Raw genomic sequence first — 17,535 nt, 5'->3', positions numbered from 1 at the left:
AATAACTCTATAATCACAACAGACCACACTATTCTCCCTTAGTCTATGCTGCTCAAGGTTTTTCTTTTGTACTTAAATACTTTTTGTTGTTTACTTTTTCACTTTTAACTTTATATTATACCCTGTTATTATGGTTTGTTTGTTAATTATGACAGGATTAGTAGCAATGAAGGGACAGACAACAGCAGAAATTGAGGGCTCTTTTATTTTCAGTGATTACAGAAACGTGTGTGTGTGTGTGTGTGTGTGTGTGTGTGTGTGTGTGTGTGTGTGTGTGTGTGTGTGTGTGTGTGTGTGTGTGTGTGTGTGTGTGTGTGTGTGTGTGTGTGTGTGTGTGTGTGTGTGTGTGTGTGTGTGTGTGTGTGTGTGTGTGCGCGCGCGCGCGCGGGCCATCGAATGGCTCGCCTCGATGCCCAACAGATGTCTAGTCAATTATTTAGTTAGGCCAGGTGTGACAGCCATCACCAACACCACATATATTGTTAGCACAGTCTACAGAGCGCAGCCGTTTCACTGCACATACTGTAGTTGTATGAGTGAGACTGGTTGACAAATAAAATCAAATTGCTTTTCCTTTTCTTTGTCACAGTCTCTCTCCTTTTCCTGTCTCCTTTCACTCGTGTTCTTTGTCTTTCTGTGCCTATACTCACTCACTGGCAGCAATATTTATACTCATATAGCAAACACATTGGTTTAGTCATCATGATTGTATTTGTATTGCCTTGCCCCTTAGATGTTTGATGAAATTGAGTTATTTGATCTCGATCCCTCTCTCAGTCTTTTTTCTATATTTGATCCTCTCATCCTCCTTTCACTCTCTCTGTCTGGGTTGCATTGTTCTCTCATGGGTCCATACGGTACCAACCTGTTGTGTTTAAAAGCTGTGATTTGTGGAGTCATGTTGGATGCGAGCCGGAAAAAACCTACATACACGGACCAGAACTGCATTCTAGCCGTTCTATGTTAAGCCATCAATTGAAAACATAACTTACCACATTAAAAAAAAACATAAAAGGACCATAACTGACTCACCAAATTATATTTCATCTGAGGGCCTCACAGGGTATAATACAACATTTCTGTTCCAGAATTGTTGGGTCAATAATGACAGGGCCAACATTTTCTTGTTTGGCAACATAATGACCTTAACAGCTAAGAAAAAAGGACAGTTTTGCAACCAAATTCCACTCTAATGACTCTGTCATCACAACATGCTGCTCTTTGTCTGATGTCCATGTTCACTGTCTGTACTGTGCAAAACAGGACAGTACAAATGATTATTACTCATTTGAGTCATTTCAAATTTCAGTTTTGTGTGTATATGTGGCTGCTACTGTATATGCCTTGATCGAATAGTGAAATAATTGAACATTCTCTAATTGGGAAGCCACTTGGCAACCATATTGTTATTAATATTATGTGGCCAAGTAACCACGTTAGCAGATTATTGTATGATATTTAGGATGGATGGATGCATACAGCATGCAGTGTTGCCAACTTGCCATACTGATTCATCTGTAGCTAAAAAAACAATGCAGCATACACTCAAAAAAGTAAAACAATCGCCTTGTAAGTACGACTATTAAAAAAAGGTATATTAGCTTAATAAAATCTGTGAATATCACTTATGGGATCCTTTTAGTTGGATATACAATAATTAATGAGTAAAAATCCAACTGTTATTTGTGAGTTAAATGTACATCTATTGTTTTAGTTCATTTCATGAAAATAAATGAGTATATGCCAAACTGGTAATATTGGTCAAATATATATACAAGTCTCAGTAAGTTTCCATCATAATATTTGAGAATGGAGTAATCGTACAGATCAGTTTGAAGAAATGTAATTATTACTCATTCCTACCCAATATTATTAGTAGATACGGTATCTACTAATAATATTGGGTTGAAATGATCTAAGATACCCATTAGACACGCCTACCTGCCTCTTATTGGCCAGAGTTCATAACAGCGATGAAAGCCGGACCGATACGAGTCATCCCGAGTGGCAGGCTGGCAGCCATTACAAAATTTACAGCAGAAGCAGTAGCTGAGCCGCGCCACGCAAGTGAAGTGAAGTTACAAGAGAAGTTCTCCTTCATGGTAAGTAGCCAGCTATCAAATGTTAATTAAATGTTGACCGTGTCTTCATACTTTTTTTTTGGACCGGACTAAAGCCATGGTTTACATGACGCTCGTATAGGGCTAGCAAAACTAACAACTGTCAAGACTAAAGAGTGCATGCTAATTTTCATTCAGCCCCACCATAACGTAACGCCTGTGGTCGTCGACACTATACACATAAACTACACATGTTTCAGCCATGTACATATACACAATATCATGTTAAAATGCATAGAATAGCCTACACATTATTTGCGAGGGAAAGTTCGCGCCGAACGGGAAGGGCTCAGGGCTGCATGGTAATTGTAGTTCATTTGACTTACGATTGTATGTATGGCTCACTGAAAGAACTATCAAAATGGCCGCTATAAACGCGGGCTTATTTATTATGTTGAATTATATGCTGTAATACTAAACTAAACATGCTTCATCTATACAGTAAACGTTAGACGATAAGCTTGTTGTTTTGCGGTGCCTGCGTGCGGTTCATGTTTTACGTAGGCCAGCAGTATAGGCTATAGGCTTGAGCTTTTAGAAATATTACTTTTGCTAAGGGGGACATAGACCAACAGGGGAGCCCACGACGGGACGGACGGCCGCGACCGGGCGTCGCTTAACGGGGGAGGATCATGAAGAAGTGACGCCGAGGAAGCGACGCCATGGGCCGTCGGAGCCCCCCTAACCGACCGCAATAGGCGGAACGGGCTGGCGGGGCTGCGATATTAAACATTTTTCATGGAGAACTCTTGGGGCCTCTACGCAGCTGCGTAGTTTGCGGTAGAATGGTGAATAAATCTGCAGGCAGCGTCAGACAGTGCAATTACATGTGGACATTGTCATCCAGCACAATCATTGGAATTATAAACTGCATGGAACGAAATGCATTTAGATCAGTGCTAAATGTCTGTTAGCAAAAGTAATCATTCTAAAAACTCAAGCCTGCTTGTGAGCTTGTAAATTAGCTATATTTCCACATTTATGTTTTTAAAGTATACGGTGTAAAGTATACAGTTTAATGTTCGTTAATGTTTGTTTTGTAGACTGTTGAATAAATCACTGCAGCTAAGAGCCAACATCAGACAGAGTGGACATTGTCAACTATAGCCTGTAAGTCCAGTATCATTAAGGCATTTTATATACTAGCCTACTGCTAGCCAACTTCTTATGCTGCAATCACACTGGCAGATGCAAAAGATACAAAGCTACAAACATTGGCTGTATCTTCATGTCGCTCACTTCCATTAAACATTAATAGTAGACTAGACTGTATCTTTGCATCTGTCCGTGTGACTGTGATCGCAACATTAGGTATTTGACTATTTATGGACTAAAGTCCTGTATAAAAATGTATGTTGCTTTGTCTGATCATGTGCATGTCTGCATATTTGTCTGTAGACTCTGTAGGCATCAATGTCTGGCTCCTTCTCTTCTGTTTGATTCTCCTTCCCTGCTGCTGCCAACAATAAAGCCTCGTCACTGCTTGACCTGGGTTCCAGGAGGTAACAACCGTAAAAAACACACACAATGTATTCATAATTTCATATATACATCGTTGCTGTTGGGCAGAAACCTCATATCTCCATATTTCAACGTTTGATGTTTTGTCACCAATACTACAGTGTCTGCACAAAAGTAACAATAAATAGCCGGTCTACAAGCTCACAGCATTGCTCACAGTCTCATTGCGTTGTGTGCATGCTTGTAAATCTGCTATTTCAGCTTTTTGGGGGTTTTAAACTATTAGTCTTTCTGTGGCATTTATAAATATTGAATCAATGCAAAGTATTGACAAGAGCTAAGGCTTGAACAGTGTGCCTGATGGGAAATTAACAGGGTTTCATTATTGTGTATTTAGTCTTATTTTCTACTGTCCATGTCTTCCAGCTACACCTCAACTCTTTGTCTCCCGGTATGCTGTCCTCTTTGCCTCCCGGTGGCTGTCCCCCAGGCATCTAGACTCATACAGACAGCAATTCAACAGTCTGGACAAACAAGTGACTGGATACCTTACTGGTAGGACACTGTTTAATAATTGTTTTACAACCTTTCTATACAGTTATTCAACTATATTCCTGAAACATTGTGTTGCAGATATTATTCATTTACCACTGCGTTGTCTGCTCGCTGCCTTATATGAACACAGCTGCTTCAATAATTCTTCCCTGTGTAATATTTTGATCCTTGAGGAGGATAATTAAAATGTTGAATCATTGAGATTTTACAGTTGGGACTCAGTAGATGTAGTTTATCAGTGATATGGATTTGAGTGGTGCCTGACGGCTCCAACTAACTGCTATGTCCATATGTATGTCCTGATGAGTACGAATTGGGGTTGATTGGGCTGATTCAGGTCACACACACAGCAGCCATAGTACAGTGTACAGTACGAGTTACACAGCAGCCATAGTACAGTGTACAGTACGAGTTATACTGTAGAGTATGAGTTGTACAGTACAGTACGATGCATATAGTTGCATCGCTCAGTTCACACAGGTGTGATTTTTATAGATTAGTTGGTATGACAAATATTAGTCAAACTCATTTTTGAAAGAAACATTACATCAGTCTGTTGGTTCCCTGTTAACACCTAGTGTATCTCTTCTAGATGAGCGTCAAGGATGTAAAGGAGAGATGGCTGGCCTTGTTTGATGCTTCACAAGTGAGTAAATTGGATTCTTGTAGCAGGGTTCAACAGAAATGACATCCTGCATGTGACACACATTTACATTGTATTTAACCAATTGTACCCATTCCTGGAGCAACAGTGGTGGAAAATGGATGTACAAGATCACAATGTGATTTGTTTTTCTCCCTTCCCCTCATCTGTTTTTCAGGTCAGCGCAGAGTTCAAGTTGATCACTACAATGAAGCTTGAGCCGAAATTCATGGAGATGTTGGACCTCTACACACCTAAACTGGACCTCTACACACCTAAACTGCTGTCCATGTTCCAATCTAAGAGAGGTGCTGTAGGAGAGCCACATCGGGCAGAAATGAGTGCTCTGCTTCAGGTAATAAACCATTTAGACCTGAGGATGATTCTTAAAAACGGCTTCTAAATCAGAAAATAGCAGATATGCAAGCTCACATTGCATCTCACTGAAGTCTGTGAAGTTGCAGATCTTCTATTCTCGGTATTCATTCACTTTAAAAAGCTAGAACACTGGTAGAAGTTTGTGTTGTAATTTCCTTGACATGTAACTTCACATGCGGGTGAGAAATGTTCCTCATTGACTTCCACTGTAGTATCTTGCCTGTAACGCAAACCTGTCAAATGTCCTAGATCAGTCCCATTAAGTTAATTACGATCACTTACTTTAGATACTAATGTATCCTAAACAGGCATCACTATGTCTCTGTCCTGTCCATTCCCTGATAGACGAAATGCATGGCTTAATAGTCTTGTCAGTACTAAACCCCTCTTATTCCTAAACTTCTTTGCTTTTTTACTATTTTGAAAAACATTTTTGTTCATTTAGATTGGCTAGTTGACCAATTTTGTTTTTCAAAAGAGTAAAAAAGGCAAAGAAGTTTCGGGATAATGTGTTTAGCACTGGTGGAAATGGGGCCCTAAATGCTAAAACTGTGTGCAGACAATTGAAACGGTAGACTTTAAAGTTGGTAAACAAAAGCCCAGCTTGGATGTGCAAAGTAATGCATTGTATTAAGGATAAAACTTTGTCTGCAGAGTGGAGACCCCATACAGCTAACCAGAGGAATCGTGATCAAGTGCCTCATCGACCATCTGGGAGAAGAGCCTGGTGCCCTGATCAAGGACGTTGAAGTTAGTAAAATAAAGTATTTAACAATTTGTAGTTTTAACTAATGTCATCATCATGGCTAATTGTGAGACAATATCTCAAACGTGCCAAGAACGGCAGAGTGAGGAGCTTGTTTTGTGAGAGTGTCCAGAGAATCAGGTTGTGAGATGGCATGTCTAGTGCTACTGCAGTTCAGACATGTGTTCCTACATACTGTCTCTTGGTAAGGTCAAGATACACTCAGGTCTGCACTGCACATGGATACAAGTTCCATAGCAGCATAGACAGCAGCATGTCTTAATTATGGAAGCATGTTGTACAGCAAAAATAGCAGATCTACAAGGTCACAAATTGGCAATAGAATACATGTTTACAAGCTTCTTCCATGAACATGAATGGTCTCAATCTGGCCTCAATCTGTGATTTCTTCAACTGGTTGGCAGCAAACGTTTTCAATTGCAAACTCAAGACACTGACGGAGATCCCACCCAGAGCAGGGAATTGTGCAACAGTAGTAACTGTTTAGAATGATAATACCGTGAACGTCATCATTACGTTTTCATTCATGAGATTCTATTTTTACAATGTGTGCAGGATGCTGGTGTCGATGTAGAAGAGGAGTTGTCGGGGGAACTGATGACTACAGTCTGCAAACTCAAGAATCACCAGCTGCTGATGTAGGTATTGTTATTGAGGGCATCCCTGTCCTCAACAACCTCGGCGATATTAGCAGAGCCTGCTGCTATCTCCTGGGACTGACCTACTGTACGTGTTTGACTTGAAGTACCCCAAGAAGTTCAAATACATCTTGGAGGTTTTTCAAAAGGTACTGCTTGGACTAGACCCTCAACAGCTTACACCCAAAGTGCAGACACTGAAAAACTGTCTGCTTGGCTAGTGTCCTGACTGACAACTTCAGTTTGAATGTTTTCAGTGAAAACAGATTAGTAGGGAACCACATCACATACGACACTGACTGATACTGCACTGTTCAAAAGGAAAGCCTATTGTATAAAGCATACAGCAGCATGTCAGATCTGTGCGTCTGACAGACTTGTTTTGAATTGGAGGTGCTTATGTGTACACGGTGCATATAGCCAATTAGAATGTATTAATCTGTACAAACCTCACCGATAGACAGTAAAACGTTATTTTTATTTTTTCTATATTAAGAAATTCTTCCCCATTTGACCTTCCTGCTTTTTCTTTTTTTTTCTTGTACAGTAATGGGTTATTGATTGCTCCAAGCACATTACTTTAAAAACTAACATTTGTTGCTTAAAGGGCCACAGTTATTTTATACTTAATGTTCATTTGTCTGGGTCTTGTTAAATAATGCTTTTGGGGTTCATGTTTTTCGGTGCTATACAATTTTACAACTACACCAGGTTTTAATTGTATGCGTGTTGGCTGTTGACCAACTATACTTTCAATCTGGTGTCTGCATGTGACCATAGATGAATGTTTTCAAAAAAGAATGGCAGCTATTTTTGCTATGATGAAGTAGCCTATCAAATTGTGTTTTCAGGTGTGTGCGCATGTTTGTAGATCGGCTAATTTGGGTGCTAGACACCGGCATGCAGGCAAATTAATTAAACCCAGCCTTGACCTAAAATGTTTATGTCCTCAAGTATAGTGTGACGTGCATGTGTGTGTGTGTGTGTGGGGGGGGGGGGGGGGGGGGGGGGGGTAGACACTAGACAATCAAATTGTGTGTGTGTGTGTGTATACGGTATAGTTTCGGTGGGACACCGGCAGGCAATTCATTAAACCCAGCCTTGACTAAAAAAAAAGTCAAATGACCATCCTATAATGTTTATGTCCTCTCAACTATAGTGTGCGTGGACTTTTGTTTTGTTTTATTTACCTGCCATGGGCAAGGAAAATGTTCTTTAATGTTGTTGCAGACAACAATTTGCACATTGTCTAAGGAAAATGTTCTGTTGCAGAGAATGCATACATTGTTTGTACTTATACGGCCCTATCTTTCGCCACTCCTTATCCCTGAACTTATTTGCCATTTTTTACTATTTTGAAACACACTTTAAATGGTTCAACTAGTCCATCGTCAAAATCGTAAAGAATGGCAAATAAGTTTACGGATATGGGGTGGCACAAGATATAGCCCATAGTAGGAAATGTTTAATGTTCTTAAAATGTATTTGCTGACATTGTAATTTGCACATTGTTTCGTGTGGCCAGACTGTTTCCTCCCATACAGTATGTGAGTGTTTAATACTTGAATGTTCACTTTGGTCAATTAAAAACGTACTTATCTGTATAATTGCATTGTGTATTCTCTTTGACAAAGGTAAATACAGAATTCCTTTTTGATTAAAATACTATGAGTTGAATACAGTTAAAATATTGAGTAAATGTAACGCATATATTTTATTAAATCATACACTCGTATATAGTTAAATCAACCTATCAATTTCAATCCCATATACTCAAATTTATATGTAATTTTAACCTAGGTTTTCTAATGCATATTAAGTTTATCTACTCAATTATTGTCATTTCAAGGTGCTAATGCATATTAAGTTTATCTACTCAATTATTGTCATTTCAAGGTGCTAATGCATATTAATTTTATCTACTCAATAATTGTCATTTCAACCTGCTTTAATATATTACTTGCACTTACTTAATTTTTAAGGTAGATTTTACTTGATTTCATAGCAGTCAAGTTTACTCGATAATTAAGGGTGTAAAAATGATTCACCAATATATTTGGGTAGATAGTAGTTTCTGTTTTCTGAGTGTAGTAAGCTTTGAGCTGTTTTAGTCTCATGTTAATCATATAAGTTGAAAATAAAAAAGGAGTACAGTTAGAGATATAACATGTATAGAGATTTTTCATATACCGGTATTTCTTTGAATAATGTAAATATGTATAGGCCTAAGTAATTATCAGACTAGCGGTAGCGGGGAATACCAATATGTTGTGGTTGCTTCACATTACGTCATCCTCAAGTCTGAGTTCATTATAGATGGCTATGATCAACGGTTGTGAATTTGATTGTTTGCAAGGCCCTTGTGTACCTCCGTGGAAGCCACTTGAGCTTCATAATGTTTTGCTTGGCCGGGCCAAGGGATGAAGCTGTGCTTTGATTCTCATTAAAACAGGATTTACAGAGAGACAGTCCCTGATCTTGAGACACCCACAGGGTGACCTCGGGCTGTCTACAGCTCCCAAGACAAGAAATGAACACTGGCGAGGCCAAAACGAATGCGGTTCTGTGCAGTTCTAAACGGCTAGAGACCGGTGCTGACACTGCTAATGTGCCGTCAGGCCGTCCTCAGCTGGGACGACCCATCCTAAAAATAGGCAGCTTTAGACTAAGATGTTCAACAAAAAGCCCTTTGTTGTGTAAAAGAAAAGGCGCCGGGGCAGTGAACGTCACATACTGAGCTCCCTCTGCCAGGGAAAGTCCACCTAAGCATTTTATTGTTCACATTCCTTCATTGTAGCATGCTGACTTTATTCCTCCGTCCTGGAAATGAAACACTCGACAGGAATCGCACAAGGCGTTTGGCAGGCGTGTAAAGAAAGTAACTAATTATTACAAGTAGTCTCATTACTGTAATTGAGTAGCCTTTTCATGTTCAAGGTTTCTTTATTGTTACAAGAGTCAAATTATGTTGTCATGGTTCCTCGGACATTGTAATGTAGCAGCAATAATAATAAAAGATTTAACATGCACTTAAACATGTACTTGTACCATTTTGAGTAATGTCTACTAATCACTGAAGTAGATTTAAATGTTATACTTTTGGAAATGTAAGGATTAGACAATTCAAACTTTGTATACGAATACAAAAGAGTACAGCCTACATTTTGATTCTAAGATATCCATATTACTTATATCCATAATGTACATATCCATCATACATAGGTCGGTTTTGAGAAATCATTCTCAAAGAAAGGTTTGAAGAGCATCACTGAATTGGAGAAGGATTGATTGGTAGGATATATTCATATTGAAATGGTGAACATACAGCTTTGGAGTAGTTTTCAAGTAATGTTATTTGAGTATAATATTTAATCCAAGTAGCAATACTTCCACACAAGTAGGGCAGCTAGTACTCTCTCCGCCCCTGGCATGGTTTAGCGATCGAGGTGATTAAAAGAACAAAAAAAGCCAATAATCTACAAGCTCACATGGCTATTTTCAGGGTTAATAGACAAAGCTACCGTCTCCTTTGTTGGAGGAGATTTGATTTATTCAGCTGACCTGGTTTTTTATATAAATATTAGGATTAAACAGTGGCCTCATCCTGTAATTTAGGGAACATAACACTTGGGTCTATAAATTATCGTGAACTCATATTTATTCATTTTATTTTATTTTAATGATCCAATTATAGAAGACACTGATAACATATGTCCTGAAGGGGCCTCAACAGTGCTGCAGCTTTCAACAAGAATGGTATAACTCATTCTGAAAGGGGGTTTTGTTGGATTTCTTGCTTACTGCTGTAGAAAACATCCATAAGGACTTGTGCATTTCTGCAAAGGTGAGAGAACGTCATTGCCTTGACGTTTTTCTTCTTGCAGTTTATGCACCATTTGCTGTGGTAAGATTTTTTATGATGGACTAAATATCTCTCATAGGTCAAGTCTTAAGTCACATCAAAATTGTGTGTAGTGAATTGGAAACCACTTTGTTCCATTGGCTGTGTTTATACCTGCATGTGCACAGCTTGCAAAGTACCTCTTCACCTCAATGTGGAAGCTCTCAGCCTGTCAAAGCAACCAACAGTATAGTTGGATGAAGCCTCAAGCCTGATTTACAGTATATTGAGCTGTATGGCTGTGTTGCGTGCGATCTACAAGTTAACCAGGACCGTACTGTCTACCAGTGGTTCTCAATCGTGGGAAAACCCATGGCTATACTGCTGCTTTTCATTATAGTCATCAAATAAAGGACTAATTTAGGGTTGAAAACACCTGAATGTAATTCCCTGTCTGGTAGAATATTAAAAATTACACACATGTGAACTGAGTGTTGCAACTCCATGTGGGGGTCCCCGGGGGGTCCTGGAACATCCTGACCCACAGGAACGTGTCCAAGATGGCAGCCCGGTTCCGGCGAGCTGCCCGTGTTCGAAACGGTCGAGAAATGACAGAGTTACCGTGTGGGGGTCCCCAGGGGGTCCCTCTACTGTACTGTACTGTCACTGTACTGTGACTGTCACACCCGGAATCACATAATGGCTGCTAAAAACTCAGCACTATGCACCTGTGCACAGTGTGAAGCTCAACAGCGCCACTTTGTCACCTGTTGGTACTCTAAACAGACACACGCACGCACGCATACAAAGGGACACACATTGCTGTTCAATGGAGTGGTTGCACCACTCAAAAAAGCACAGTGAATTGGATTCCCATGATCAGAGTTGTTGAGAAACGGTGGTCTGCAAGACACAGAGGAATTACTTTTAGGAAAATTGTTTTAATTGAACTGCAAAGATGTCAAAACAAAAATAATAACAATATGGATTTTGCTATGTACTCTACGGCAGTGGTTCATCTCAAACATTTGAATTTCAAGGATTCCTAGTTTAATATACATTAACTCACGGGTCCATATGTTGCATTTGTACACCCTGGTGGTCCGCAGATCTCACGTTTAGAACCATTGCTATATATGGAGTAGAAACCAGACACAGTTGGGTGAGACACTGGCCAAGGCAAAGAGATAGAGACAGGAAATAGGAAAGCCCAGATCAGCTGTCCCCATAGCAGCAGGCTATAGTCCTCACTAAAAAGAGACCTGAACAGACCTACAACTGGGTTGAGGATTACAGGAAGAGCTATGCAGAAGTAAGCAACTCTGTGACCTGAAGAGAACTATAGCACAGTTGAAACATATCATATATCATGAATTCAAGTGTTTGTAACGTTCTCAATAGAGGACAGACGGCGGCAGGCCAGCCGGGTTTCCATTTAAAGTTATATGGGTGTCACAAAAAGATAACAAACTCATCAATGCACAACAGGTGTGTCACAGACCAGAGTGTTTTAATTTGACTCAGGCCAGGTTGAGACTGTTTATATCAGCCATCCCTCGATCCCTCTACAAAGTGTTCTTCAAATTCAAGGGTTTATCTTTGATCTTGTCTGGCTTTGTTGGCAGGTTTTGGTTTCTCATTCTACTGTTAACAGAAACTCTCCAGACATTATGGGAAACAAAGTAACAAAGTAATCTTCACCATGTCATTCTCTGTCTAGAGAGTGTCCTCTCTGATGTCAGTACTGTGTGTGTGTGTGTGTGTGTGTGTGTGTGTGTGTGTGTGTGTGTGTGTGTGTGTGTGTGTGTGTGTGTGTGTGTGTGTGTGTGTGCGTGCGGGTGTGCACGTTTTTGCGTACACAAGTGTGCAGACAGAGAGAACATGCAGTACTAGTGATTTCTCTGTTGTCTTTGTATCACATATTCATTCCTTTCTTTCTCCGGCTTAATATGGCTTTTAACAGTATTATTTCTTGGCCACCCTGGATCTTTACTTCATCTCACTCATTTCCATGCATTCCTGTAACAGCTACTGACATATTTCTCCATAGCGACTCTATACAAAGTGCCAAAAATGTCAGCCATGGGAGGTAGGAGTCCCCCCCTCTCTGTCTTCCCCCATCCTTTCTTTGTCTTGACTGTTCTTTCCAGAGGTGCCTGAGAAAGGCCCTTTTCGTTGCCTAAAACAGCTCAGTCAGAATGTAATGAATTACACACATAAAATGTACAATCGCAAGAGGGGTCAGTGAGAGGCTAATGTATAATTTATAGTCTGTCAGTACAATGGTGTCGCAAACCCAAAAAGTAGCAGATCTACAAGCTCACACCATGTCGCGGGACTTGCAGATGCAATGCAGTGCAAGCTTGTAGATTAGCTATACTTTTTCCGCGCAACACCGACCACGTGACAAAGTAGAACTCAGCGAGTGCGGAGTGCAGAGCATGCAGTGTCATTATTCTATGGAAGACAGGAGAGGGTGGATCCAGGCTGTCAGCTTGTGGTTATTTGTGCCACTGGTCATGACCATACATTTTGGTTCTATAGACTACAGTCCTAAGGCACGATCACACTCCAAACCTGAAGAAAGACCGCTGAGCTGTGATTGATTGCCACTTGTAGATGCCAAACACTTCATGGCAAATAGTCCGACCATATGGTTTCACACGAGGATCCCGAGGCTGAATTGGTCTATAAACCCCCCTCCGAGGAGGTGGTTTTACGCTTAACTGCTTGTGCTTGGTAACCGCTTGCCCGCTGGCTGCCAAACATTACATGGCCAGTATAGAGTCCGACCATATAATGTCATTCACACCAGAGAACAGATAGACTGATTGAGCCCAGAGAAACCTGAAACACTTGCTTCATCCTTCTTAACCAGTGTTTCATCGTATAAACCAAGCATGAAGTGCCACTTCGGAATTGACACCAAGAATCGATCATCTATAAACCAGTTGTTCTCAAAGTTGGGTCACAAAATAATTTCTGTGGGGCTCTGCGTCCAAACAAACACATACATTTAAGGGTCATTGTCAGGAAAATGTTTGAGAACCATTGCTATAAAGTGTCCCCATCGACCCAGTGTCCCCATCAACCCAGTCCCAGGCCTTTAGAATCTTCTAGCAGTCGGTCAGTCTCTCTCACCACCAATCCACCCAAACACTTGGTTTCACACAACGTATGGAATCCACTCCAAGCTTAGTTCTGAACGACATGGTTATACCACCCTTTTCTGGATCAGCGCCCACTTGAAAATGTCGAAAACATCATGACCACGTGGGCCGCGTGAACATTTTCAGAGCAGGTTTACTTTCATGATCACTCAATCGACTTCGCTATACGGCTTGGATCAATTGAACTGACGTAAAATGCGTTAAGTTACTACGTCCCGCATCACGATGAAAACTATGTTTTCAAGATTTGAAGTCTTATACTATAAGACTTATTTTTTATTTACATTATAATCATACTTTTATTAATCTTATATTATCAATAAAATCTTGCCCCCCCCCCCCCCCCCCTCCCCCAAGTATCCGGGGGCCCTCTTAGCACAAGCAGAGGGCCCCGGCCCACTAATTGGGAATCACTGTTCAAAGTAATATTGTTGTTATGCTCCTGCTTGTTGCTCAACACTGCATACCACTAACTGAACTGCAGACTCACAGCAAACTACAGAACACATACTGTAGGCACTGGTTCAACACAGTGGTATGCAAACATTTATGGTTTATGGCTTTCATGGCTTTATGATTATGGTGTAACCCCTGGCTGCTGATGTCATACTGTACGTTACTGTACTGTACTGTATATATGCCCTGGATTGTTTTGCTCTATATGTTTCTCTGTTCTCACTGGTTCTCAACGTGGGGTCTGTGAATCTCCAAGGGCCCCTTTTGTATTAATTGGGGGTCTGTGGTCTAATGGGGGTCCTTGAAATTAAAAGTGTTGAAAATCAATGATCCATTTGTACACTCTCAGAATTAAAATAACATTGATTTTACAATATAAATAGGGGGTCCCAGAGACAGAAATGCCATTAAATGGCAGTCCGTAGACTAATTCATGTCAAACTGGGGGTCCTTGAAATTAAACTGGTTGAGAATCACTGCTAGAGCCATAAAATATATTCTCTTATGGAGGTCCCTGGCATATCTTTTCAAATGGGGGTCCGTGTGTCAATTTGGGGGTCCTTGACATGAAATGTCAAGCAGTGTGGGAACCACTGATTTATAGACAGTGACCCAAAAATGGGTCCCAGCCCATTGTTTGGGAAACACTGCTGTAAGTAATCTTCATAGAGCATGTTGTGTTCTACAACCTGGCTCATGTAGCTGTTTAAAACATACATGCTGCACAAACAGGACACACACTGTAAATATTTTGAAATTTGAGTCTCTTTTCATGCTCACCGGGGTCAAAGATCTTGTTATGGCTTCACGCTGTTTACTTAAAAGAACATCTCTTGATGTTTGTGTGCTCATGTTGCTCAGATTACGTTCTAAAAACGGCGCTTATTGTTTTGCATACCGTAACATGGAGTGACTTGCATTTTTTCCTTCAACCTCCTGAGGCTGGTTTTTGGTAAACGATCAGAAGCGTCTGAGTCACCAGCCAAAGTTATGTACGGTTCGGGAAAAGATCATATTCAGGCCATCCTACACTGACCACCAAAAAAACATTCACAAATATGCACGCATGCACGCACGCACGCACACACTACACACACACACACACACACACACACACACACACACACACACACACACACACACACACACACACACACACGTTTGTATTACTATACTTTGGAGGACATACTGTACTGTAAAGAATACCCGGTGCTTGCCCGTTTTTCCTCCTGGAATTGTCACCAGTGAGGGGGATAACTTTGTAATTATGCTATTGTTTGTATTATTTTTGGAAAAATATAAAAAGATACTCCTGTAGAAAGGCTATATCATTTTACTTATATTGACTCTATAAACAATTTAGTATTATTTAGTATATGTAAGGTTTTGCGCACTCAAATGGTACCTCGTCAGATAATCCCCACATAGCCTACAACAACTTCTGTGAACAGACTTCAATGTAGTAGCTTTTCATAAATTATATTTGTACTTAGGCTGTCTGCTGTCATGAAAGTTTATAGTTAGAGAAATTCAAAGTCCAGCCGTCTGCTGTCCAGCCTCTCCCACCCCTCACTGGGGAAAATTCTGGGAGGAAAACAGAAACGGGGCGAGTCATCTTGTTACCACTGTAAACATGTCAAGTCCACCATGGAGGCAGGAGAGATCCTCTAGATGACTTTGGATCAGGAGGAGCGACGTGGGCCAATACTGGGACACTAGCCAGGGTCAGATCACCCTGGCTGGGTCACCCGAGGGATGATGTCGAAAGAGGATTTTAACACTTTGTTTTTTGTTGCCTGATGATTTCTAACACTTTTTGTCTGGGCTTAATTGCATCTTTACCCTCACCATCACATGCTTAACTTAGCCTGACCTTAACCAAAGTCTAATTACAACGCTAAATGTGAGCCTATAAGCTCTATCCCTTAAATAGATGCTTGGAAACTATGGGCTATATCCTCACAACGACAGAGATAAAGAAACCCCTCAACACACACACACACACACGACACGAGCAGGCAGAAAAGTCCACAGTAATCCAAACCTATGTAAATGACAGGGCGAGCGTAATTACAGTTGTGTTAATATGACATAATGTTTGAGCCATCCACAGATGCCGACAGGCTGACTGGATGAAACCGCGCCACTACATCATGTCAAACCAGGAAGCATTAGCTCATCGCCTCTTTGGAGATGCATATGGGGACACGCTGTGGGAACGTCGACGCATTGTACAATATGCACCCTGTGTTGCACAGCAGTACATTTCATCAGTGGTGTCAGTCATGTCAAGTTAAAAATACATCTCCATCGTTTATACTAACCTGCTCCAAGGATCTATGGCAATGATTCCCAACCAGTGGGAATTTGCCTGGTTATATCCGGGTTGGATCCCGTGGCTAAGTGGGAATCACAGATTCAGATATTAGGATATTGCAAGTGGGCCCACTAATAGCTGAGGTTTAATTGACAATATAAGGTTAATACAAAATAAATCATGGATTTCAATTCTTTAAAACCATGATAAATTAGTTTTCATTGTGATCATGATAAATACTGATTGATTGATCATTAAAATGAAACAAGCTCTAAAAGTGCATGCGGCCCACCCATCTGACCACTTAACATGGCAGCCGCGCGTGTTAATCAATTATTATTAGCTCTGAAGTAGCTACAGTGTATTACTGTAAGGACATGTCTGACACGGTTATATCAGACAGTAACATCATACTATAATCATCATCATCATACTATAATCATACTATAATTCTAACAATGAATGAATGTCACCAACACCGGCGTATCTCCTCATTGCCTGCACCAATCGCTCCCACTTTTCACACAGGCATTGACCATAATAATATGGAGGTCTTAACAAAGCCATTCTTTCAATAAGATTAATAATGAATGTATTAGTGAATAAAAACCTGTTTATTTGTCCGTGGTCTATCTCCGACCGAGCCACACTATTAGCACACATCTCTCCATGCCAAAGAAAATCTGCACGCTCCCAGAATCCAGCTAGGCTACATTTTGCCGACGCAACTGTCATATTTACTGTACAGATATTGTTTTTACATCACCACCATAGACTGTAAAAAATATGGACAAAGCGTTCCCCGGGTCTAACATGGACGTAAAATTAAGCCTGTTATTCCTGCACTGTAAGTCGCCATCTTTCTAGATCCGTTTTGGCCCAGCTGGCCATTGGCTGGCTCCGTTTTGGCCCAGCTGACCATTGGCTGGCCCAGACAACGAGGCGGGACTTCCCCCTTTCTTCTCTGTTGGTTTTTATTTTGACTCGAGTGGGAGGGGAATCCCGATCATAGACTGTAACGGTAGCCACGCCCCTCAGAACATACGCAACTTTATGGTCATTTTTTTAATTAATGGGACCATAATATTCCAAAAAGAATATTATGACATTAGAAATGAGACTTTAAACTAGTGACTGGAAGCAGAAAGTATTCATGACCATGTTTATTAATGTAATACAGTCTAGGTGAA

General features: G+C 40.6%; 1 long non-coding RNA gene across 1 annotated transcript; it reads left to right on the top strand.

The window, feature by feature from the left end:
- Nucleotides 1-2,057: 2,057 nt before the first annotated feature.
- On the top strand, nucleotides 2,058-5,041 carry LOC310865054. Its single transcript, XR_014569790.1, has 6 exons — nucleotides 2,058-2,102; nucleotides 3,164-3,230; nucleotides 3,519-3,622; nucleotides 4,008-4,136; nucleotides 4,729-4,782; nucleotides 4,958-5,041. It is a non-coding gene; the product is annotated as an uncharacterized lncRNA (long non-coding RNA).
- Nucleotides 5,042-17,535: the final 12,494 nt, after the last annotated feature.

The sequence above is a fragment of the Protomyctophum parallelum genome (assembly GCF_964188405.1).
Source record: "Protomyctophum parallelum genome assembly, chromosome: 1".
In the NCBI taxonomy this organism is placed as follows: domain Eukaryota; kingdom Metazoa; phylum Chordata; class Actinopteri; order Myctophiformes; family Myctophidae; genus Protomyctophum; species Protomyctophum parallelum.
The sequence above is the reverse complement of the archived record's forward strand: the minus strand, read 5'-3'. Positions and strand labels throughout refer to the sequence as shown.